Raw genomic sequence first — 26,917 nt, 5'->3', positions numbered from 1 at the left:
TCCCCAATAAAGAGAGAGAGAGAGAGAGAGAGAGAGAGAGAGAGAGAGAGAGAGAGAGAGAGAGAGAGAGAAAGAAAGGAAGAAAGGATAATAGTTCAACTTGAACCCAGAAGGTAAGAATACTGAGGAAAACAGTGTTTCCTTGACCTTTAGAGTGTGTTTTAAGTTTGTATTCCTGACTGTGGAGCTCACCAATTACTAGTGTTATAGTATAAATGTCATGTGATCCCCTGAAGGAGAGGGAGAAAGGGCTTAAGAAATAGCTCCCCATGCCACAGATAATTAGGGAGGATGAAAGCTCATAGAGAGCATGGAGGGAAAAATAGAAGTATCAGTGAACAGGATGTTATTTTCTTGACCGTGTAAGAGATAAGGTTGTTCATCTTAGGAAAACCTAGGGGAATATGTTTGAAAAAGAGGTTTTCCCATCTTATTAAGAAGTTTTAAACTGAAACTATACAAAGAGAGAGAAAATTCCTTTAAAATATTGTGTGCCCAAATCTAATGTATGACAGTGCATAGGACAAAACAAGAAGAGACTTGGAAAAAAGATCTCAGAAATTCTTGCAAGAAAATAATATTTGGGACCATAGTTTTAGTCTCAGATGTCTTATACCAATGGCGAGAATATGGGTAATAAATGAAAGAAACTTAAAATTCTCACACAAAGAGGTTAGAGTTGAATAAGTGTCACTGAGGCTTGCTATGATGGTACTCAGTGAGAAAAAGATGCAATTAAAGGTAATAATCTGTTCAAAAATAGATTTAACAGGAGAGAGAAAAATCATATGCTGCAATGATACAAAGTGGAAAAAATCCATGAATCTAGAGGCAGAGAAGCATGCTGTGGACAAACACTAAAATAGTATCATAGTGGGAATCCTGTACAACCTGTTTTGCAACCTGGAGGACATAGATGATACTTTCTAATAGCTATCACACAACTGGGACAATGGCAAAAAATCTTGATGGAGAATTCCATTTCAAAAAAATACACCTAAAGTCTCAGTATTTTGAAAACAGACCATTTAATTAACTTGCTTAACAATTTTACCTCATAAGTAGTTGAAGAAGCAAGGAAGGAAAAGGTTTCTCTGGAATTAAAATTGTCAAGAACATGCATTGCTTACATGTAAAGTATTCTGATTTCAGTAAAATGTGTAACAAAAATGCCCCATGATTATTTTATGGATAAGATGATAAAATATGGATATAAATCCTACTATCCAAGTGGTTTCTGAGAGTACTGGGCAAGATCCTAAACGGAAGAGTGTTATATTTATTGAAGGTGATATTTATTTCTGGGGGCAGAAGAATTAGTTACCTTTTTAGTAGCTTTTATAGCCATAAGTCATATGAGTTTCTGATACACTTAAATGCATCAACAAATAATTTTATCCCTAGAAAACAAAGCATTAACTGACATGGTGACTACTTCAGCTAAGTATGCCTCTCTAAAAAATAGACTTTAACCTACTAGCTCAAAGACCAGGAGTATAAAGTTTAGGCAATCAAAACCCAGCAGCAAAGAGAGAGCTAGAAAGATGTCAGACATGCATAGAATTTTATGGATGAAGCCTCCTTTCACAGCTTCTTATTGGTCAGACATCTTTAAAGCCAAGCAACTAGCCTAACTCCTCAAGGGATCTGGGCTGTTCTCATCTTCTATCTGGTCACCTGCAAAATTATGAACTTCTTATTCACTGAATAGAAAGATAATTCTGGCAACTGCCTACACTAGCTACTACCAGTGGGATACTGACTGCAGAGCAAAGAAGGAGGCGAGTTTTAAGAGAATTTATCAAAATAATTGCAGGAGAATACTTTCATTAAAAAAATAAATTGGTATAATTAGAATAGAATCATAACTCTTTTACAAGTGTTTCTACATATACTCCATCTTTGTTACCTTTAATGATTTGACATTCAGTTAAAATTAAGTGCTTTTTCCACAGTGTGGAAAAATTCTGATTTACTGTTCCATTCAATTCTTAGTTTAATGGGAAATGATGCAGAATTAGTTACTTTTATCAAGAGATTAGCTCTCTTAACCTGTTAAATTTTATCTACCTTCTGCGACTAAATAATGCAGGGAAAAATGAGAAGACAGGGAGACTTGTTAAAGTATAACCAATAGTGTCTTTCCTATAGGACAAAGAAATACTAAAAATTAAAGTGGAAAAAACAAGAGTTGAGTTGTAAAAATCTAATAGAATTTGTCGGTTACAATAAAACACTTAATAGCTCCTTTTGTTTAAAACCCAAATATTTCCTAATCCTCAAATACTTTTTTTCACAAAGACCATGAAAGGGAATATAAAGAGATGCTTTTCATTATTGTGCTTTGAAATCCTTCAAAATAAGCTCTCTAAGACCTGATAAGATACTCATTATCATAAATGCTGCACACGTATCCATGTTAAAGGGAAAAGAAAAGAAGCTGTAAGGAGTCATGATACCCAAAATACGTAAGAACTGGAAGTAAGCATTTCTAAAACATTTCCCAAGTAGAAGAGTTCAAAACTTCAGCTTTTGCTAATATTTTCATTGAGGAGTCCATATTGTTGGACAGTAATTTTCTTTTCCCAGAATAATTCCATCCTGTATGATTTTTCTTTTTTTTCCAAGATTCCCTAAGTATATTTCTTTGATATGTCCTTTATACATTAAGTACGAAGCACAAGTACATTTCTACTGTGGATTAAACTTCCTTGCTATTTAAGCCTTCTAAAAATGAAAAACAATTCAAATACATAAAAATAATAAACGAATCCAGGTGTCAAATATCATTCAGAACAAAACAGTCTATCTAGAATATTGAAATTAATGAAAACCACAAAGTAGAAGATAACACTTACTTATATTTAAAATGCTTTACAACTAATAAGTTATTCACATTTTCTTCTTCCCATTCTGCAGATGGGGAAGTTGGCATGCAGCAGGAAAAAGGTTCTTGCCCAAGGTCATGTGATAGATGTGCTCTTACCTTCTAAACTTGCTGTGCCATAGTTTACTGTGGCAACTTCTAATTTGGAAATTCAGATTTTAGAAGATGTCTCAGAAAAACTTTGATAACGGAAACATAACATTATATGAAAAAGTAAGTGTATTTAATAAGGGGAAAACTTAATGCCACTAATTCTCTGACACAAAACAAAATTATGATTTTTGCATGTATCTTAATAGCTTGACTCCACTTAAACTTAATGGATAAATAAATAAATGAAGATGAATTAAAATCGTTTTTCTTGGATTTACTGTAGTTAAGAAACCATTTAATAATATGTGTGGGTGCCAATAGTGGAAGCCTGGGTAGAGAGGATGCAGAAGGGAGCTCAGTTGATGAAATTAACCAAGTGCATGACCTATGAACCCAACTCTGATTTACAGAATCATTAACCTTTGAGAAGTAGGCAATATAGTGGTTGCTTACATGGGTGGTTCTCATCCCAGCCCTAATAAATTAGACTTGATGGGGATGGGACAGTTGGTCCATGGATCAAAGTTTGGGAAGCCCTGACCTCATCCATTCTCTATGCCACTGCAGGAATCTGGTCCACAACGTCTCCAATATACTGTCATCTACCATGCACACCTCCAGGGGCAAGGAGCTTATGGCTTCAAATGGCAACACACTTCACTTTCTAAAAGCTCTAACTGCTAATCAAATTCAATTTGACAACCTTATACCGCATTGAGAACCTACAATGTTCCGGGCACTTTATATATATTATTTCTAATTCTCATAGTAATTCTATCAAAAGATACCATTGCCTTCATTTGTAGATTAAGAAAATGAAATTCTAAGAGGCTGAATGGCTTGTCCAAGTTCACATAACTAAGTGGCAAAATGGATTGAAACCCTGTACTGCCTCTGGTATACATTTTCTTGTTTGATTCTTTTTATTTTATTTTATTTTTTATTGGGGAATGTTGGGGAACAGTGTGTTTCTCCAGGGCCCGTCAGCTCCAAGTCATTGTCCTTCTGTCTAGTTGTGGAGGGCGCAGCTCAGCTCCAAGTCCAGTTGCCATTTTAAATCTTAGTTGCAGGAGGTGCAGCCCACCATTCCATGCAGGAATTGAACCAGCAACCTTGTTGTTAAGAGCTCATGCTCTGACCACCTGAGCCATCCAGCCGCTCCTCTTGTTTGATTCTTAAAAATCCCTTATAATGTATATATTATTATCCCCAATTTACAAAGGAGGAAATCAAAGATTGGAGAGATTTAGTAATTCTTCAAGGTAAAATAGACAGTAATGACTGATTAGTAATTCAAACTCAGTTTCATCTGACTCCAAAACTTGTGATCTTAACCATTAAGCCTAGACTTTCTCATACATTTAAATAAAACACATTGCAATAAATGTATTAAATAAAACACATTGCAAAAAATAAAACAAATTGCAATAAAAACCGAAGTATCATTGAGAAGGGGGTAGCCAACTCTAGCAGCAAAGGGGAGAGGTTCAGCCATCCAGGTGAGGTGCACTGTAAGGTTGGTTTCAAAAGGTAAATAAAGATGGACCAAGCAAACAAAGGGGAGGGGGACAATGGGGTCAGAGGAGCATGTGGAAAAGTGTAGAACTAGAACACATCACAATTACAAGCTGCCTGCATGTACCTTCTACCTAGCACTCTCCGGACTAATATTCATTTTTACATGCTTTCATCTGTCACCTTACATGCTTTACTTTTTTGCAGAACACCTATTACTGTAACAATAATGGCTATTACTTATTGAATACTTATTATATACCAGGTACTGTCCAAAGAACTTTACATGGAATGACTCATTTAGCCCTCACAAAAGTCTTTGATGTAGGAACTACTAATATGCCTATTTTACATATGAGAAAACTGAGGCACATAAAAAGTAGCTAATTTGTATAAGGTCATAAAGCCAGTACGTGGGTGAGCAAAGATTTGAAGCCATGCAGTCTAGCTTGAGAGACTGCTTTTTTAACCACTACACTGCCTCTGTAGCTGGCATTATATTATGTAATTATCTGTTCCGTTTATTGTCTCTCTCCTCTCACTGGGATGTACTGTATTTTGCTGTGTATAACACATACTTTTTTGCCCAAATTTGTGAGGGAAAAATAAGGGTGTACATTATACATGGGTAGTACTAATTCTGTATCTATATAAATGTTTTTAATTATTTTATTTATGCTTAGGAGTTAAAAGTGTAACTCTAGAAATCAACAACGATATCCATATGCAAAATAATACCTTGGATTACAACAATGGGTTTTGTTACACTTATGACGAACTTACAATGACAAAGAGTTCTTGGCCTTCTACGATGCATAAATATTGTAAATTTGTTACCGGTACATAAAATTTCTTGTACCTTGTAACTGTTCTTGTGTTTTGTAATTATTTGTTACATAAAATTTCTTGTACCATAATATATTAAAAAATAAATGCTAAAATTCCTTTATAGTACAAAAAACAAGTATCTAAATATAAACAAATAAAAATTTAAATTAAAAAATTAAAACAAAAGATATTTTTCCCCTGAAATTTTGGGCCAAAAATGTGGGGGCACATTATGCACAGCCAAATACGGTAAGTTCCATAAAGGCAGGGACTATATCTATTTAGTTCAATGCTGTATTCCCAGCACCTAAAATAATACCTGACACATATGAGATGCTTAGAAATAATTGTTCAATTAATGAATTATTTTAACAAATATTTTTAGATGTACTAGGTTGCTCCAGGAACTAAAATTACAGATGTCTAGTCCTTCTTCCTCAAGATAGTTCTTGAAATAAATAAAAGCAGGTTTTTTTATGCCTTTTAAATTTCTTCTCTTCTAGAATTAATAGTCTACTTGTTCCATCATTTTCCATGTGGCATGATATTACCCAGGCCTTCCCACCTGTACAGGAGGAGCTCATCAATAAAAATAAGAGGCACGCAAAACTTACCAGAGTGCTTTAAGAATGGTCTGGCCCCCTTTTCCTGTACTCTGTGCTTCTGTTAATACAATCCAAGATTGTCATTTGCTTTTCTAACAGCTGTATCATGTTGTTAGCCTTTGTATAGTTGGCAATGAAATAAAAGGCCTTATAGTCTTTGTAATAATTATGCTATAATACTAAGCTATTCCCTGTTGTGAATTGGGCAGTAGAAATTCTATGAATATTTCTATTTTTAAATCAACTTGGAAAACTTCATAATCACTCCCATTAAATTTAATCTCATTACTTCAGGGGCATTCTTCCAACCTATAAATAACTTTGAATCTTGAGTCTTTGATCCATCTTACCTGTTATCCTTCTCAGAATTGAGTCATCAGGAAATTCTGCAAGTAAGACTATTATGTCTTTATTCAGATAATGGCTCAATATATTGAAAGGGACAGAAACAAATACAGAGTTCTGTGGCAAGGAACTAGAGACCTTTCTTCTGGTTAACAATGATTCACCAATAAAGACTTTGGGTTCTATTATTCAAAACATTACAAATATAAACCCTCCTTTACATTATGATCCATATCTCTGTTTTAGCATTTAATCCACAAAATAATCACAGATCATTTTTGCTCTATGTTTTGCTGAAATCAAAATACCTGACATGCAATGCCTATTGTGGAATACTAATTCCAGAGAAGCCTTTCCTTTCATTGCTTCTTCAAGTACTCTGAGGTAAAATTGTTCAGCAAGACAAGAATTCATCACATGTTCTGCTTTCACAATGCCAAGACTTCAGGCATATTTCTTGAAATTCAAGTCTCCATTAAGATGATGATGATGATGATGATGATGATGATTATTATTATTATATTATTATTATTTTTGCCATTTTGCCAGTTTTGGGATAACTATTAGAAGGTATCATACACATCCTCCATTTGACCAAGCAGATGGTAGGAGATTCCCACCATTTTTTTGGTATTTTTCCTCAGCATGCTTCTGCCTCTAGATTCATCAACTTTTTCCCCACACTGTATCTTTGCAAGATCTGATGTTCTTTGTCTTGTTAAATCTATTTTTGAACAGATTATTAACTTTAACAGTAATTATTCATTCAGTACCATCCCATTAAGTCTCAGTGATAGCTATATGATTTTATTTAACTTATGTGAGTTAAAATTTTAAGCTGATTTACAAAAGGGTTTGCTAGCATGTTTCAAAATGAGATTTTCCATTTTACAATATAAAAATAAATGCAGAGAAAATCTAGCATTAGTGTTTCATTCATTCCCTTTGTAGCCACTCAAACTCCAGGACTATTTTGCTGGTTTCTTCCAACTTCATGCTTCTGATACTATCTCAAATTCTACCTAAGATGGATACATTTCAAAGGAGACAAATAGTTCATCCTAGCATTTATGCTAAGTATCTACCATACCAGAAGGAAGACCATTGATCTTACTCAAAATTTACTGTCCTGCTCAGTGTCCCAATGCTGCTCATACAATAGACTTCAATGAAGGAAATTTTAAAATTATATTTTTATTGGTTATAATGTGCTCCTATATTAGCTAATATGGATAGTAAGCAAAGTAAACAAATATTGTAAACCTAAAGTAAAGGAAAAATGCAAAATTTTTATGTGCTTTTATCTGGAAAATTGATGTCTGAGGATAAAAATTAGCATAAACCTCATTAATGTGTAGTATTATTGCTCAAACTAGTAGATATTACACTGCAGTTAATTGTATTACCAATTAAGACAAAGGAAATCCATTTTAGCTTGAATAAAAGCTTTAAAATAATCATTTCAAAAATTGGAAATGAAATAAATAATTTTGTTTAAAAAGCATTTGTCCTTTGAACTTCAGTCTATTCAACTTCTGAAATGCTTATTAAAACAGAGTCCTGTTCAGTACATTTTAAACTTTAAATAATTATACCACCCAGTGTGCATTTCTGTAAAACATCAGTAACTGACATTATTACATAAAACATATATTATAAAGCTGCTCTTACAGTTCAAAACATAAAAATAAATAAATAAAAGCAAAGCTTTGTTAATAAGGTGACAAACTGCAAGGAGTTACAGGGAACTTGTTCAAAGAGGCCAAACCTTCGGAAATGATTTGAAGCCTTAGAACTAATGACGGTAATGTCTTAAACTTGCTAAAGGAAATCAATGCATTCTTTGATTGTTATTCTCTTTGCCAGTGGTCAGGCCCATTGCTGATAATGACAAAGTGAGATCCTTCTCTGAGTAGTGTTGGCTCAAAAATGCTCCCTGAACACCTATTACTAAATTAAGCCTTAAAAGGGCTATAAAAACCTTCCTACCATGAGTTAACTCTTCCAGGCCAGATTTTATCACTAAAAATATTTAAAATGTTGAATTCTATTGCCAAACTCTATTTCCAAAGAAAACAGGGTAAATGAAAAACAACAACAACCCAAAAAAACGTTAATATATTCATAATAAATGTTAATATTATCACTTGAGACTTCAGTTCCAGCTGGTTCTAAAGTTTGTACAAAGTTCAGAGTGTTCAGGCAATGGAATTAAGGCAAACCCAATGCTATCTATTAGAAGGGGGATGAAGCATAATGTGAGCATATTTCCTACCTCAGTTCATAACTTAGTTCTCTACCTCAATGCCCAAGCTAGAAACGAAATAATTTAAAAACTTTCATTCAACACACACACACACACACACACACACACACACATAATATTGAGTGTCAGTTATATAGAAGTGGATGGGTTAGAACCAATACCTGGTTTCGCAGACCTGAAAGAGAAACAGGAAAGACGGACAATTAAATAATTAGGCAACTGCCATAAAGAGTAGAGAGTGCTATTGTAGGGGAGGGGTTACCTGGGAGTGTTCTTTGAAGAAATGACATTGACTGTGAGATCTGAAGCTTAAGCAGGAGTTCCAGTTGGGAAACGTACCACATAGAAAGACAAGGTCCTTGCTCTTCATATGAAATGGTCCAAGTCTTCTCCATTTCTTACCTGAATGATGCAATAATTTTCTAGCTGGGTTCCTGTCCCTAGTCTTCCTCCAGCCCAACCTCTATGTAACACCCCAAGTAATTTTTTTAGAGGTTAAAGTCCTTGGATGATACAGTACTGCCAAGTCTAGAGAATGAGTTACAGATTTCTTAACAAGGCATTTGTACTTCACAATTTCACCCCAATTTCTTTTGTCAGCTTCATTTTTCATCACTTCTGGAAAGTGATGACCCCCTCCCCCCAACCTCAAAATGCCCATGTCCTGATCCCGGGATCCTATGACTCTTATAGTACATAGCAAAAGAGACTTTACAGATGTAGTTCAGGTTACAGAACCTAAAACAGAGGAATTATCCGGGATTATCCAGTTGGGCCCAATCTAATCACATGAACCCTTAAAAGCAGAACATTTTCTCTGGCTGAAGTCAAAGAGATGCAACAGAAGAAAAAATCACTGGTTTGAAGGTGGAGGGAGCAGCATGATGATTAGAGCTGAGAGAGACTGATTCCCAGTTAACAGCCAGAAATGAAACAGGGACCTCGGCCCTATGGTCGCAAGGAACTGCATTCAGTCAACAACCTGAATGAGCTTAGAGGTAGATGCTTCCTCCAAGTCTTTAGATCTGAGCTCGGACCAGGCAACACATTGAACTTGGCCCTGTAAGATTCTGTGCAGAAAAATAGTGAGGTATTTATCATAGCTCTAGTCCTGTGTACTTCAGCCAGCACAGACTATAGCACAGAGATTAAAGTTTGCACTAAAAATTGAATGTTGATTGGTTGAATTCGTGACTCAATTTGGCTCCACTGAAAACCTGCATAATTAGTATTAAAAGAGTCTACCTAAGTGTCCATCAATGGTTGAATGGAAAAAGAAGATGTGGTATATGCATACAGTGGAATAGTTTTCAGCCATGAAAAAATGGAAATCCTGACATTTGTGACAACATAGATGGACCCTGAGGACATTATGCTAAGTGAGATACGTCAGACAGAGACAAATACTATATGATATCACTTATATGAGGAAACAAAAATAAAACCAAACCAAAAATTGAACTCAAAAAAACACAGTGGAATGGTGGTTACCAGGGGCTTGGGACATGGAGCAATGGGAGTGATGTCATTTAAGGTACATACTTGCATCCAGTAAATAAATAAGTCCTGGAAATCTTACCATACAAGGATTATGGACAAGAAAACTGTACTATAAACATTAAACTAGCTAAGAGACTAGATTTTAACTGTTCCCATCACCAGAAGAAATTATAATTTTGTGACACAATAGAGGTATTAGCTAATGCTACAGTGGCAATCATATTACAATATATTGTATCAAATCAATATATGTACACCTTAAACTTACACAATGTTATATGTCAATTAGATCTCATTTTTAAAAAAGAGTTAAGAGAAAGAGAAGGAAAGAGAAGGAAAGAAGTATTCATCACTAAGGATGTTTAATAAAAATATCACTTTTATTTTGTTTGCTCTCTCTTTTTGGCAAGAGCATATTGGAAAAAATGGAAACCAAAACTGAATGTAGTTAGCACTCCCCTTATTTCCAATACCTACTGCCATTGTCTCTACTCTACCTTGTGCAGAAATATTTAAGTGACCAGAAACAAAGATGTGGTAGACAGAATTCCACTAACCTAGAAACTGCTATGGAAGATTTTGCCAATCTAATTGAAGTTCCAAGTCATTTGACCTTAAGATCTGAAGATTATCTCCATAGGCCTGACCCAATCAGATAATAGTTCATCAAGTGGAGCGCTTTCCTGACTGGTGACAGAAGAAGAAGGCAGAGGAAGAAGTCAGAAAGATTCAACGCACAAGAAGGACTCAACACACTGGCCTTGAAGATGGAGGAGGTCATGAACCAAGGGATGCGGGCAGACTTTAGGAGCAGAGAATAATCCCAGCCAACAGCCAGCTAGGAAACGGAGCCTCTGTTCTACCGTGTTTCCCTGAAAATAAGACCTAGCCAGACAATCAGCTCTAATGCGTCTTTTGGAGCAAAAATTAATATAAGACCCCGTCTTATTTTACTGTAATATAAGACCAGGTCTAATATAATATAATATAATATAATATAATATAATATAATATAATATAATATAATATAATATAATATAATATATATAATGTAATATAATACTGGGTCTTATATTAATTTTTGCTCCAAAAGACGCATTAGAGCTCATTGTCTGGCTATGTCTTATTTTCGGGGAAACACGGTAGAACCTTTGGGAAATTAATTCTGTCAACAACCTGAATGGGTCTGGAATCAGATTCTTCCCCAGAATATCCAGATAAGATCCCAGGCTTTCTGACACCTTGATTTTGGCCTTGTGACAAACTAAGCAGAGAACCTAGTTGAGCCCACCTAAATTTCTGCCCTACACAAACTGTGAGATAATAAATGTTTGTCACTTTAAGTTGCTATATTTATGGTAATTTGTTATAGCAGCAATTGAAGCTAATATGAAAAGCACTGACATAACTACAAACCTGAAACAACAATTCTGGTGTTTGTCTCCAATGTCTTCTGCCTAAAGAACTTGTGAAAATTGTTAATCAGTGTGTTTTCTGGATGTTGTTGTCCAGTTTTGCTTCTCTAGTAGACGTCTCATATACTCAGTGATATGTCCAAGTTACTTACACTCTCAGAATTTCAAATACAGTACCTAATCTATAAAATACAGATGATAAAACAAAATGAGTACCAACCTCAAGGGATTAAATGAGTTAACACTTGTAAAACATTTGGAATAGAATCTGGCACATAATAAATGTTCAAAAGACATACTTCATCATCATTGTATCTGCTCTCAAATAACTCTCCTTGCTTCTTCTCCTAATAATCAAGTCTTGGTCTTGTGCATTTGCTCAAAATGTGCATTTGCTCAAAATGTGCATTTGCCCAAAATGCAGTCTATAGATTGGTGTCAATCAAAGACAAATACGGAAGTTCTCTCTCTCCAGCCTCGGAGTTCTGAGTTTCTTTTGCAAGCAACAGGTAAATTACCTTTGTGGTCTCCCTGTATGGTTCTTTATGCTGGTCTAGGGAGACCAAAGCCACATTGGTTTAAGGATATCATTCCCCTTGAAGAAGTCTCCATTTGTGTGGCATCATTTTACTCCCAGTGTAACATTGTTAACATCCCCAAGCAACGGTGGCTAGAGAAAGACTGATTAATCCTTTTGGCCCCATATTATGCAAGTTATGCAAACTTTTCTTCTGTTTTACTGAAGTTGGGACTTAACTTTTCAAGAAGTTTTCTTGCATCCGTTTTCAATTATTATCATTTGTAACATGATAAGAATAATCATCCACTCTGCTTAGGAAGCAAATGAACTGATGTTATGCCAATAGGAAATGTGATTCAGGGGATTAACTCCATTTCCTGATGCAAAGTTTAGGCCCTGGACTGTCAAGTATAACTAACCCTCCAGGTATGCACCATCGGTTTTCAATCCAGTTGATATAAATGGATTATAAAATTTCCTCCAAAAACATGTTCTTTCAAGAAGAATCCTTCGATCCAAGCTCTTGGTTCCAGAATAGAATTTGGAATCACAAAGCAAACATCTAGATCTTCTGGAAAATGTATTCTCCTTATAAAAATCACTAACCTACCTTTCTTGTAAGCAATTGCTTAGTAATTATAAAGAATGTAAATGATAACTGTCTTAATACCTACTTTCTAAAATCTTTTATTTATTGAGATAAAATTTATTTACAGTCAAATACCCAGAATTTAAGAGTAAAATTTTATGAATTTGACAAATGTACATAGCCACGTAGCCACCACCATGATCAAAATGTAGAACAATTTCATCATACAAAGTTATTTTGGTCCCTTTACAGTCAATCCCCATTTGAGAAGATACTCTTTCTACCCCTTGTCCCAGGCAGTGACTGATCTGATATCTATGTCCATAAACTGGTAATGCCTGGTCCAAACTTTCATATAAATTTAGGTGTACAGTATGTAATCTTTTGTGTCTGGCTGCTTTCTAGCAGCATAATGTTTTTTTCAGATTCATCCATATTCTGTACTTTTGTAGTTTGCTCCTTTTAATTGTTGAGTAGTATTCTATTTTATAAAAACTATAATTTTTATTCATTTTCCTTTAAATGAAGGTTTTAGTTATTTCCAGATTGGAGATATTATGAATAAAGATGCAATGAATATTATTACAGAAATCTTTCTTATGGATATGTAGTTTCATTTATTTTGGGTAAATATGTAGAAGAAGAATTGCAGGTCACTGGGTAATTGTATATTTTGACTTTATAAGAAACATCGAAATAGTTCCCCAATGAGGTTGTAACATTTTACACTCTCACTTGCAATATATGACAGGTCCAGTCATTCCACACCTTCACCAACATTTGGTGTTTTCTTTTTTCTTTTTTAATTTTAGCCCTTTTGTTGTGTAGGCAATGAATGGTATACCAGATGTTAGCTATAGGTTTTTTGTGGATTCCTTTTATTGGATTGAGCAAGCTCCCTTCTGTTACTAAATGTTAAGAATATCTTGTTTTTAAATCATGAAAGGATGTGGAATTTGTCAAATGATTCTTCTGCATCTGTTGAGATGATTTTAGGATTTTTCTTCTTTATTCTCTGAATGTGGTGAATTACATTGATTGGTTTTGAATTTCCAACCAATCTTGCATTACTGAAATAAACCCCACTTACTTATGATGCATTATCTTTTTATTGCTGTAGTCAATCTATTAATATTGAGTTAAGGATTTTTTTTTTTTTTTTTTTTTTTTTTTTGGTGTATATTCCTGAGACCATTGTATTGTTATTTTCTCTTCCTGTAATACCTTTTTCAGATTTTGGTAACTGGCTTATCCTAACCTCATAAAACAAATTAGGAAGGATTTGCCCCCGCTTTATTCTCTGAAAGAGTTCGTGTGATATTGTTATTTCGTTCTTAAAAAACTTGTGATCTGGAAATTTTCTTCATGGGGAAATATTTTTATTACACATTCAATATCTTTTATAAATGTAGTCTCATTATAATTTTCCATTTCTTTGCATATCACTTTTAGCAAATTTTGTCATTCAAGAAATTAGTCCATATCAATTTGTCGGTTTTGTTAGCATGAAGTTGTCCATAATATTCCTTACGTATCCTTTTAATGTGTGGAAAATCTGTAATATCCCTGCCTTCATTCACGATACTTGTAATTTATATTTGCCCTTTATTAGTCATTGATTTAAACAGTGTTTATCTATTTTATCAAACTTTTCAAAGAACTAGCTTTATGTTTGTTAATTTTTTTAATGTTCATGTTTTCTATTTCATTGATTTCTGCTCTTTATTATTTTCTTCTACTTTGGGTTGAATTTATTCTTTTTTTAGCTTCATGAGGTAAACATTAAGATCAAGAACTTTGGTCTTGATATAAAAGATCTTTTGAATAAAACCGACTTGCTTGTTTTATACAGTCAAATTTACAAATTTTCCTTCTATGCACTACTTTAGCTACTTCTCACATATTTTGTTATGTTGTATTTTCATTATCATTCAGGTAGACTTATTTTATTTTTCTTTTTTATATATACCAATCATCTTTTATTTGGCATTAATTCTCAATTAGGATATGAAAAGATTTACACCATCATGTTCCTCAAGGAAGTGTACCAGGCAAAAAAGGTCATGGTTAGGAATTCAGAGTTGCACTCCACACTAGGCCCTCATTAGTGGTACTTGCATAGCCACTCATATTTGAGTTTCCTCTGCAAAAGGTAATGGTTGAAAGGCATGTAAGTTGCCAGGACCATAAAAACCCCAGAGATGCTCCCTTTTTTAATTGTCATGCTTGTCATAATAGTGGTAATAACCTTTTTAAAATGCTTCAATAACACCTTTAGGGATGAACTCCTACATTGATATCCAGTTTAGTAGGAATTTTGTCATCCATGAGTAGTTCTTCCCCTTCACTGGTATCACTGAAATCATCTTGGGTTCTGGGTGTCAACTGTCCAGGTACATTTATTTTATAATTCCCCTTGTAATTCCTTCTTTGACTCAAGTGTAATTTCAAGTAGCCTGTTTAATTTTGAACCATTTGAGCATATTTTAAGGTACTGTTTTGTGACTAATTTATGATTTAGTTCTATTGTGCTTAGGGGATAGTCTCTGCACTATTTAAATCTTCTGATTTTTACTGAGCCTTGTTTTTAGGCCCAGCATATGGTCTATCTTGCTTCAGGTTACACGTGCATATCAAAAGAATGAGTTTTCTGCTATTGTTGGGTGAAGTGTTATAAAATATTAAGAGAGTCAAGTTAGTTAATAGTATTTTCAGATTACTCATATTTTTTTAGTTATTCTCTCAGAGAAGGATGTTACTATATTCAACCAAGATAAATATCCCTATTTGCCAATAATCCCTCTTTTGTTGAATTCTATTTTATCTGATATTATTATAATCACTTCAGCTTTCTTGTGCATACCATTTGTATTGCATATATTTTTTACATTGTTTACTTTTGATACCTAAACATTTTATATTTAAGTGTGGCTCTTGAAAGCCACATATGGTGTGTCTTGCTTTCTGATCTAGTAAAAATTACTGGAATGATACAAATGGAGACAACAAAAGAGGAAAACAGAAACAAAAAGGATACACAACAACTAGCAAGATGGTTGATTTAAACCTAACTGAATCAATATAACATGAAATATAAATACACTAAGCAATACCTTCTAATTCAGAAATTTCCTTTGTGTAAATTCAATAATTTTTATTATTCCATTTAATTATTCTATTAGGTTTTTAATTATATCTCTGTATCATTTATAGTAGTTGCTCTAAGGATTAAACTACATATCCTAATCTTATCACATACTTAAAGTAAATACTGTACCCATTCATATAAAAAATAAATACCTTGGAGGTGATGTCATAGGAATGGTGGCAGCGGGGCACACTTTTTGAGTTCTCCTCCGGATCTTATCACAAAAGGACATCTATAACCCATCAAAGGACTCTCTGCTCATCACACATAACAGCTAAGAGACTCGTGCAAGGATTACTTGAACGTGGGCAAATTGGATGAGCAGGGGAAGAGGGAAGGGAGCGGAGTGGAGACACGGCCCGCATTTGCGTCTGGGGGATGCAGCCCGCATCTGCGGTGGTGGAAACACCACCAGCATCCGCATCTGCAGAGACGCAGGGGATCCCAGGAAGAAACAGAGAACACAAAAGCCAGAAGGTGGGCTCTTTCCCTGTGTCCCACAGCTGATCTCTCCCGCCAAGGGGGCAGCATATCCAGCATTTGAGGCAATAACCTAAGCTGAGACCTCCAGTTCGGCTCTACCTCAGACAAAGTACACAAACTCCATACCTGGGCCACTTCCCCCGCTCTTTCAATCCTACCCTCAGCCCTTCCAGAGATTTAAACTGGCCCCTGAACTGAGGAGTAGTGTCAGATTACAGAGGAGCCTCAGTGCTCAGGCTCTGGGAAGACCAGCGTGCTGCTCTGACCCAGGGAAGAGGCTGGGAAGAGTGTGATTTTTGCTGGGCTAGGAGAGAGAAGACCCCTCCATCCCCAGGCCCCACCCTTTCTGGCCTGCCTAGGGCAGGGCAATTACAACTGCGGAGGCATTCCCAGGGATCAGCAGTAGGCAGCATACGCAGCTCTGGGCTTTCAGCAGCTCAGAAATCTTCCGCCCGCCACACACACACACGGAAGAAGTGCCCTAAGACTCAAGAGAACTGGACACAGGGCTGGTGGTGCTACTCTCAGTGCACATATTTGCAGTCAAGGGCAGAAACTGTACTGACTGTAGAAACTACCACCCAGTCCCCTCAACCCCACGAATCTAAATCTGCAGTCCCAACGTCACTCTGGGCAACAGGTGACTGCAGGATACACAGAGGACTCTTTGGTACAGCAGAGGACAACCTAGAGATTACTTGGTGGGCTTAAGCCAAGACTGGCACTGCTTTTTTGTTTTGTTTTGTCTTTATGTCTTTGATATCTTTGCTTGTGTTGAGTGGGGATTGTCAGTTGTTTTTACATGTGAATGTATTTGATTTTTTCTTTGTTGTTGTTGTGCTTGGTGGTTTACTTTGTTCTGAAATTGCCCTACCAGGGCACACGTTAAGAGGCACAAGATTCAACACACTCAGAGGCCAACTCCAGACCAAACCAGAGTACTACCGGGTTTGACCTACAAGTGACACACCCAGAGGGAATTCTCTACAGGCACAAGAGCCCATAGAGGCCAAACTACATTTAAGTGGTAAACCCTCACGCAGCAGAACACTCTGCGGTGGGCAGAGTCAAGTCTCACAACTAGTCAGCCTAGGAGTTAACCCCACCTACTCACAAGCGAAAAGCAATTAAAGATCTTCTTTAACAGGACAATATACACAATACAAGAGTCACCTTTGGAGCACATGCAGAGGAGAAGAACGAAGTAGTACAAGTCAAATATAAAGGACACATACTACAAAAAATAACCCAGCAAGAACTAAGAACTCTAGGGGATCTACCTAATACATTGAAGCAAACACAGAGAGTCAGCCAGAATGGGGAAACAAAGAAACATGTCCCAAATAAAAGAATAGAAGAATCCTCCAGAAATGGAACCAAATGAAACAGAGGTAACCAACCTATCAGAGACAGAGTTCAGAACACTGATGATAAGAATGTTTAAGGAGCTTAGAGATGACATAAAGAAGGACAGAGAAATCATAATGAACAACCATTTAGAACTAAAGAACATAATTACCGAAATAAAACACTCACTTGAAGGAATTAACAGCAGGTTAGATGAAGCAGAGGATCGAATCAGTGACTTAGAAGACAAGTTAGCAGAGATCACCCAAACAGAACAACAGAAAGAAAAAAGAATAAAAAACAATGAAGATGGTTTAAGAGACTTCTGGGATAACATCAAGCGAAACAACATGCGCATCATAGGAATACCAGAAGTTGAAGAGAGGAAGCAAGGGATTGAGAACATATTTGAAGTAATAATGTCTGAAAACTTCCCTAACCTGATGAAGGAAACCAACATACAAGCCCAGGAAGTACAGAGAGTTCCAACAAGGATAAACTAAAAGAGGTCCACCCAAGACACATTATAGTTAAAATGGCAAAGGTTAAAGACAAAGAGACAATCCTAAAAGCAGCAAGAGAAAGACAGAGGGTTACATACAAGGGAACTCCCATAAGACTATCAAATGACTTTTCTACAGAAACACTGAAAACCAGGAGGGAGTGGCAGGAGATACTCAAAGTGATGGAAAACAAAGGCCTACAACCTAGATTGCTTTATCCAGCAAGGCTATCATTTAAAGTTGATGGAGACATAAAGAGCTTCCCAGAAAAGAATAAGCTAAAGGAATTTATTACCACCAAGCCAACATTGCAAGAAATACTAAAAGAACCTCTGTAAATAGAAGAAAGATGAAAACAATTTAACTACAAATTTAAAAATGGCAATAACTATGTACCTATCAATAATTACTTTAAATGCAGATGGATTAAATGCTCCAATCAAGAGATATAGGGTGGCTGAGTGGATAAGAAAGCAAGACCCATGTATACGCTGTATACAAGAGACTCCACTCAGATCAAAAGACACACACACAGGCTGAAAGTGAAGGGTTGGAGTAAGATAGTTCATGCAAATGGAAATGAGAAAAAACCTGGAGTTGCAATACTTATATCTGACAAAATAGACTGTAAAATGAAGAACATATTAAAAGACAAAGATGGGAACTACATAATAATAAAGGGATCGATCCGACAAGAGGACAAAACCCTAGTAAACATCTATGCACCCAACATAGGAGCACCTAAATATATGAAACAGATATCGACTGACATAAAGACAGAGATAAACAGTAACACTATCATAGTAGGGGACTTCAACACACCTCTGACAACAAGGGACAGGTTTTCCAGACAGAAAATCAATATGGAAACAACAGCCTTAAATGACACATTGGACCACTTGGATTTAATCGATATTTTCAGAGCATTTCACCCCAAAGCTGCAGGATACATGTTCTTCTCAAGCGCACATGGAACATTTTCCAAGATAGATCATATGTTAGGCCACAAAACAAGTCTTGATAAGTTTAAGAAAAGTGAAATCATACCAATTGCCTTCTCTGACCACAGTGCTATGAAAATAGAAATGAACTACAGGAAAAAAACTGGAAGACCCACCAATTCATGGAGGCTGAATAACATGTTACTAAATAATGAATGGGTCAAGCAGGAGATCAAGGAAGGAATCAAAAGATATCTCGAGACAAACGAAAATGAAAACATGACGACCCAAAATCTATGGGGTGCAGCGAAAGCAGTCCTAAGAAGGAAATTCAAAGCATTGCAGGCCTACCTAAAGAAACAAGAAACACCGCTAATCAACAGTTTATCTTCATACTTAAGGGATCTGGAAAAAGAACAGCAAAATAAGCCCAAAGAAAAGTACAAGGAAGGAGACAATAAAGATCAGAGTGCAAATAAATGAAATAGAAACCAGAAAAACAATACAAAAGATCAATGAATCCAAGAGTTGGTTCTTAGAGAAGATAAACAAAATTGACAAACCTTTAGCCAGACTCATTAAAAAAGAGAGAGAGAGAGGACCCAAATTAATAAAATCAGAAATAAAAGAGGAGAAGTGACAACAGACACCACAGAAATACAAAAAATTTAAGAAATTTCTATGAGCAACTGTATGCCAACAAATTTGACAATCTGGAAATGGACAATTTTCTAGAGGTGTACAACCTTCCAAGGTTAACTCAAGAAGAAACAGAAAACCTGAATAGACTGATAACCACCAGGGAAATTGAATCAGTAATCAACAATCTCCCAACAAACAAAAGCTCTGGACCAGATGGCTTTACAGGTGAATTTTACAAAACGTTCAAAAAAGAATTATCACCTATTCTCCTCAAGCTCTTCCAAAAAATCCAGAAGGAGGGAAGATTCCCAAACACTTTTTACGAAGCCATATCACCCTGATCCCAAAATCAGACAAAGACACCACAAAAAAAGAAAACTACAGGCTGATATCTCTAATGAACATAGATGCAAAATTTCTCAACAAAATATTAGTGAACAGAATTCAGCAATACATTTAAAAAGCATACACCATGATCAAGTGTGATTCATCCCTGGTATGCAAGTGTGGTTCAACATCCGCATATCAATTAATGTGATACACCACATTAACAAAATGAAAAATAAAAATCATGTGATCATATTAATAGATGTGGAGAAAGCATTTGGTAAAATCCAGCAGCCATTTATGATAAAAGCCCTTAAGAAACTGGGAATAGAGGGATCATATCTCAACATAATAAAGGCCATATATGATAAACCCACAGCTAACATCATACTCAATGGGGAAAAGCTAAAACCATTCCCCTTAAGATCAGGAAAAAGGCAAGTTTGACCACTTTCTCCACTTCTATTCAACATTGTGCTGGAAGTTCTAGCCACAGCAATCAGACAAGAAAAAGAAATAAAAGGCATCCAAATCGGTAAGGAGGAAGTAAAATTGTCATTATATGCAGATGGGATAATACTATATATAGAGAACCCTAAAGACTCCACCAAGAAACTATTAGAGCTGATAGATGAATTTAGTAAAGTAGCAGGATACAAAATTAGTATTCAGAAATCAGTTGCATTTGTATATACCAATAATAAAACATCAGAAGGAGAAATTTAAAAAGCAATCCCATTTATAATTGCTTCAAAGACTATAAAATACCTGGGAATAAATTTAACCAAAGAAATAAAAGATCTGTACTCAGAAAATTATAAGACACTGAAGAAAGAAATGAAAGAAGCTACAAATAGATGGAAACACATACCATGTTCATGGATAGGAAGAATTAATATAGTTAAAATATCCATGCTGCCTAGGGCAATATACATATTCAACGCAATTCCTATCAAACTACCAATGACATTTTTCACAGAAATAGAACATATAATCCTAAAATTTATATGGGACCATCAAAGACCCCGGATAGCCTCAGCAATCTTGAGAAATAAGAACAAAGTGGGAGGTATAACAATACCTGACATCAAATTATACTACAAGGCTACAGTAATCAAAACAGCATGGTGCTGGCATAAAAACAGACACATAGATCAATGAAACAGAATAGAGAGTCCAGAAATAAATCCATGCCTATGTGGCCATTTAATCTACAACAATGGAAGCAAGAATGTATGGTGGGGTAAAGACAGTCTATTCAATAAATAGTGCTGGGAAACCTGGACAGACACATACAAAAAAATGAAGCTGGACCACCTCCTTACACCATATACAAAAATAAATTCAAAATGGCTTAAAGACTTAAATGTAGGATCCAAAACCATAAAATTCCTAGAAGAAAATATAGGAAGAAACTTCACAGACATTACCCGGAGTAAGATTTTTAGTGATACATCCCCTCACGCAAGGGAAGTAAGAGAAAAAATAAACATGTGGGATTACATCAAACTAAAAAGTTTTTTCACAGCAAAGGAAACCATCAATAAAACAAAAAGGTACCTTACTGAATGGGAAAAGATATTTGCCAGTGATATATCGGATAAGGGGTTAATATCACAAATTTATAAAAAATTCACTCAACTCCAAAAAAAACAAACAACCCAATTAAAAAATGGGCAGAGGACATGAAGAGACATTTTTCTAAAAAGGACATGCAGATGGCAAACAGACATATGAAAAAAAGCTCAACCTCACTAACCATCAGAGAAATGCAAATAAAAACCACAATGAGATACCACCTCACCCCAGTCAAAATGGCTGTCATCAATAAATCAACAAACAACAAGTGCTGGCGTGGATGTGGAGAAAAGGGAACCCTGGTGCACTGTGGTGGGATTGCAGATTGGTGCAGCCACTATGGAAAACAGTATGGAGGTATCTCAAAAATCTGAAAATGGAACTACCTTATGACCCAGCAATTCCACTCCTAGGTATCTATCCGGAGAAATCCAAAACTCCAATTCAAAAAAATTTATGCACTCCTATGTTTATTGCAGCACTATACACAATAGCCAAAACATGGAAACAACCGAAATGCCCGTCAGTAGATGACTGGATTAAGAAACTGTGGTACATTTATACAATGGAGTATTACGCAGCCATAAAGAAGAAAGAAATCTTACCATTTGCAACAACATGGATGGACCTAGAGAACATTATGTTAAGTGAAATAAGTCAGACAGAGAAAGACAAATACCATATGATCTCACTTATATGTGGAATCTAAAGAAAAGAATAAGTGAATGAACTAATCAGAAACAGTTTTGGAGACATAGAGGAAAAACTGAGGGTTGCTAGATGGGAGGGGGGTGAGGATAAGGGGGGAGGTGAGGGGATTAGAAAACAGTCAGTAACCACAAGATGGCCATGGCATTTTGAAAATTAATTTGGGGAATGTGATCAATAATGCTGTAAAAGTTTTGTAGGGTATCTGATGGACACTTGTCTCATTAGGGAGACCACCTCAGGGATGATGTAGATGCCTGATCACTGCATTGTACACCTGAAGCTGAAGCTGAACAATAATGAATGTCAACTACAAGTTTTTATGTGTATATGTATGTGTGTGTGTGTGTGTGTGTGTGTGTGTACTTACAGGAAGCAGAGTACAGCATTAGGAGTAGAGACAGTGGAAACGTAATGGCTCTGTGCGATTTCAGAGGGATAGTGGCTGAGGGAGGGGGGTTCACACAGTTTGAGGGAAATAAAAGATAAATGTCTAAGTATTACTTTGTCTTGTGCACCTGAAACTAATAAAAAAGAAAAAAAAGAAAAAATGTTTAGGTAGTCTCTTACTTTGAGGTTAAAGCTCCAATGATTTCCAATCTCAGTTTTGTCACATCCCAGTGAGTTTCCCAAATTTTTAAGTGTGTTACAAATTTTTCAAATAAAATATGAAATTAAGTTTGGAAACCCAAATAAACAAATAAATAAATAATTAAAAAACATAAATACCTTGAAAGGTAAAATTTCGTATACTTACCACCCTTTGTGCTGTTGTTATATGTTTTATATCTGCATAAGTTATAAACTCAACAATTCAATGCATTCTTGCTTTAAGCAGTCAGTTACCTTTTGAAAATATTAAGAGGTGGGAGAAAGATAATATTTCTTAAATTTCCCCAGTGCTTTTCATTTTTTCCTAGAGATTTCAGTTCCATCTGGTATAATTTCCTCAGACTTTAGAACTTTCTTAATCATTTCTTATAGCTTAGATATTCTGCTAACAAATTCTCTCAGCTTTTGTTTATCTTAACAGGTCTTCATTTCACCTTCATTTAGAAGAATATTTTCACTGGATATTGAACTCTGGATTCAAAATTTTTTACCAGCGCTTTAAATATGTGATTTCTTTTTCTGTGTTTCCATTGTTTTTGGTAAGAAGTTGGCCAAAGCATATCATTTTTCCCTGCATGTAATCTCTCTTATTTCTCTGCTGCTTTCAATATTATCAGTATTACATCTTTTTCTTTGGTTTTCCATAATTTGCCGATGATGCACCTAGATGGGGTTTTCTTGGAATTCATCCTACTTTGGGTTTGCTAAGCTTCCTGTATCTGTGAAGTGATGTTTGTTTTTGTGTTTTTTGGAGACATTTAAATTATTATTTTAACAATATTTTCATGCCCCATTTGCTCCTTCTGAGATCTCAATTTCACGTATTTTAGATGCTTAATAATGTCTTGGAGTTTACTGATATTCTCTTCATTTTTGTATCAATATTCCGTCCTCTTCTTCACATGAATAATTTGGATTGCCATGTCTTCAAGTTCACTGACCATTTCTTCTATCATTCCCAATCTGTATTAAATTAATTTTTCATATCTGATATTTCACTTTTAAATTTAAAAATGTTGATTTAGTTTTTTAAATAGATGATATTTATTTATTTACTGAGATTCCCCAATTTTTAATTCAATTTGAAAATCTTTTCTTCTAAGACTGAGTGTATTTATGAGTGTTTTAAAGTCTTTTTCTGCTAATTCCATAATCTGAGTCATCTAGAATTCCTTTTACACTAACTGCTTTTTCTCTTGATATAGATAAAAAAATTTTTTGTTTATCTGCAAGTCTCATAATCTGTTTTCTGTTTTCATAATGGAAATTTTAAATAATTTATTATAGAGTCCTGAATTGTTATGTTCCTCTGAAGACTGTTTGTTGTTAATTATTTCATGATCAGATTGAATTTGTGGAGTCTCTCTTTTATGCTCTGTCAGGATGTCTCTCTTTTAGTTATTTTTCCCATTGTCTTAAGGTTAATGCCTTAATGTTGTAACATCATTTTTGCCTGTAATATATGACCTTTCTGGGGTTTCAGTGGTAAACCCAAAGTATTTGCCAAGCCCCTCTAAAACTTCAAACTCTGTCTTATTTACAATGGGTATATGCTGAAATATCTGTGCAGTATTTTCAGTTTTCTAGCTCTTCTTTTCTTCTGGACTCTTTGAAATGCATGCCCATGGATCACACAAGGATTTGAGGTGAGTTTATATACAAACTTGGGAACTCTCAATCTGTAGTTTTCTCTTTGTGGGAATCTGTCCCCTTAATTTCACGCTAAATTGGCATATGTGAATTACATTATTAGATTCCTCAAACCAAACTTTCTGCTTAATTTCTACTTGTCCCACAGTTCATGCTCTTGGCAGTACTGTCATGATAAAAACTGCATAAACATAGAACTCATATTTGTTGTTTGAGTGCGGGTTACTCTATTACAAGTTTTATCACCATTACTAGAACTGGAAAGTCAACAAACTAATATTGAAAGGGACAACATTGGTAGCTTTGTCTTTGCTTCTCTTCCTTTGTCCAACCATTCAAAGTCTGGGGTTAAAATGGAGTATAGTATCGTCTGCTTCTCAGTAACTCAATTCTTATTGTAACTTTAAATCCAACTTTATGTGTCAAACCCTATAACCAAAGGCTCATCTTCTTAATTGTTTCTACTTGACCTTTGCTGAATTTTCTGTCCTGAGCCTGTTGGTAGCACTACTTTCATACCTACTCACATCTAGGATCTGATTGATGTGATATCTGCTCAGTAAGCTAAAAATACTAATAAAATGTGACCTCAATGAGTGATTTGAGCACAACTTACAATGCAGCAGAATACTCTGCCAATTAGCCAGGGGAATAAAGAAGTAATGCAGGGGGGGGGGGGAGGTGAGGGTAAGGGGGATCGAATATATGGTGATGGAAGAACTGACTCTGGGTGATGAACATACAATGGGATTTATAGATGATGTAATACAGAATTGTACACCTGAAATCTATGTAATTTTACTAACAATTGTCACCCCAATAAATTTAATTAAAAAAAAAAAAAAAAAGAAGTAATGCAGCTTACACATTTGGAATTTTATTGTTTAGCCAGGAAGAAAAAATGCTGTTTAGTTCTCATTAAGGGAAGTACGACTTTTTAATTCTCTAACCATATTTATTTTAATACATTTCTCTTGGCCTTCAAAGCTGGAACAATTGCCTCTGGCTTTACTTGACTGTTGTCATAGAATTTACCCCCATGTAACACTCCTGCCACACTTTATATCTGTCACTGCTTTGATATTTTCAAATAAAAAGAAATTTGAAGGGCATGTATATTCTAATACAAGCATAGAAACGTTCTTCCAAAACTATAGCAATATAATAGTAGTGATAGTAACCAGCAACATAACTTTCTCCAAAGCTTAGTGACACACTTAGAGTGGATTGATTGCTACTGTGTTAAAAAGAACTGAGTTCCTAGAAAAATAAGATAGTGATGTTTGGACAGAATACCAAGAGGCAAATCTTTAAAAACTAATATCATATGAAAGGTTGTTTTCTTCCAAATAATACCCTCAAATCAAGAGTACAGTAGTACCTCGGTTTTCAAACATCTCTGTTGACAAACATTTTGGTTTACAAATGCCATAAACCCAGAAGTAAATGCTTCGGTTTTAGAACACACCTCAGAAGTCGAACATGTCATGCAGCTTCTGCTGAGTGCAAGATCCTGAGGCCTAGCTGTCGGCTGTTTTCAAACGTTTCAGAACACGAACAGTCTTCTGGAATGGATTACATTTGAAAACCGAGGTACCACTGTACTTAATGTTTCTCTTGAGAAGACATTCAAGAAAAATCATTTTATGTCTTTGAAATAAAATACACGTTCTAGTCAAAATGGTGGGGTAGGTGAATGCTGTGCTTGCCTACTTGCATGACCACATTAAAATTGCAACTAAATTATAGAAAAATCAACCTGGAGAACCATGTGAAGAGTAGCTGAACAAAATTGGATGGGAATGTCGTGGCTGCAGAGGCTCCCCCTGAAGGCTGAGGGATCCCAGCCCTCACACTGAAATCCCACTAATGCCGGTAAGAGGAGCCCCCACAGCATCTGGCTATGAAAATCAGCAGGGATGATGTCTGCCCAGATGAGACAGAAGGTGGCTGAAAACCCAGGTGTCCTCTTAAAAGGCCCACACACAGACTCACTCAATCACAAATACTCACCCAGGGCAAAAGGGCGGCGGCTCAGAAAGTGACAGAAACATATGAAAAGAGATTGTGTTGTGTGACATCAGGGTAAGGAATGGAGGGAAATCTGCCATTGTCCTACTGTTGAGTCCTCCTCCTGTCTAGCCCATTGGTGGCTGCTATCTTTTCCATGTTTGGCCCTGCCCCCATACTGCCAAATCTGAATATTCATTGGCCTAGTGAGATCTGCTCACTCCACCCTGGTGACTCCTGAGGAATCCACCCTACCCAATTTGCTCAACTCAAGTGGCTTTTTTGTAGTTGGCAGGCAGTCAGTGTTGGCCCATGCTGCCATCTTTTTTGGAGAACTTTTAGGAGTCTGCAATGCCCCAGGCAGGCAGCAGCTGGCCTCAGTGTGCTCTGAGACTTTCGCAGAGT

The sequence above is a fragment of the Rhinolophus sinicus genome, chromosome 18 (assembly GCF_057876585.1).
Source record: "Rhinolophus sinicus isolate RSI-liver-muscle chromosome 18, RSI-T2T, whole genome shotgun sequence".
Taxonomy (NCBI): domain Eukaryota; kingdom Metazoa; phylum Chordata; class Mammalia; order Chiroptera; family Rhinolophidae; genus Rhinolophus; species Rhinolophus sinicus.
The sequence above is the reverse complement of the archived record's forward strand: the minus strand, read 5'-3'. Positions refer to the sequence as shown.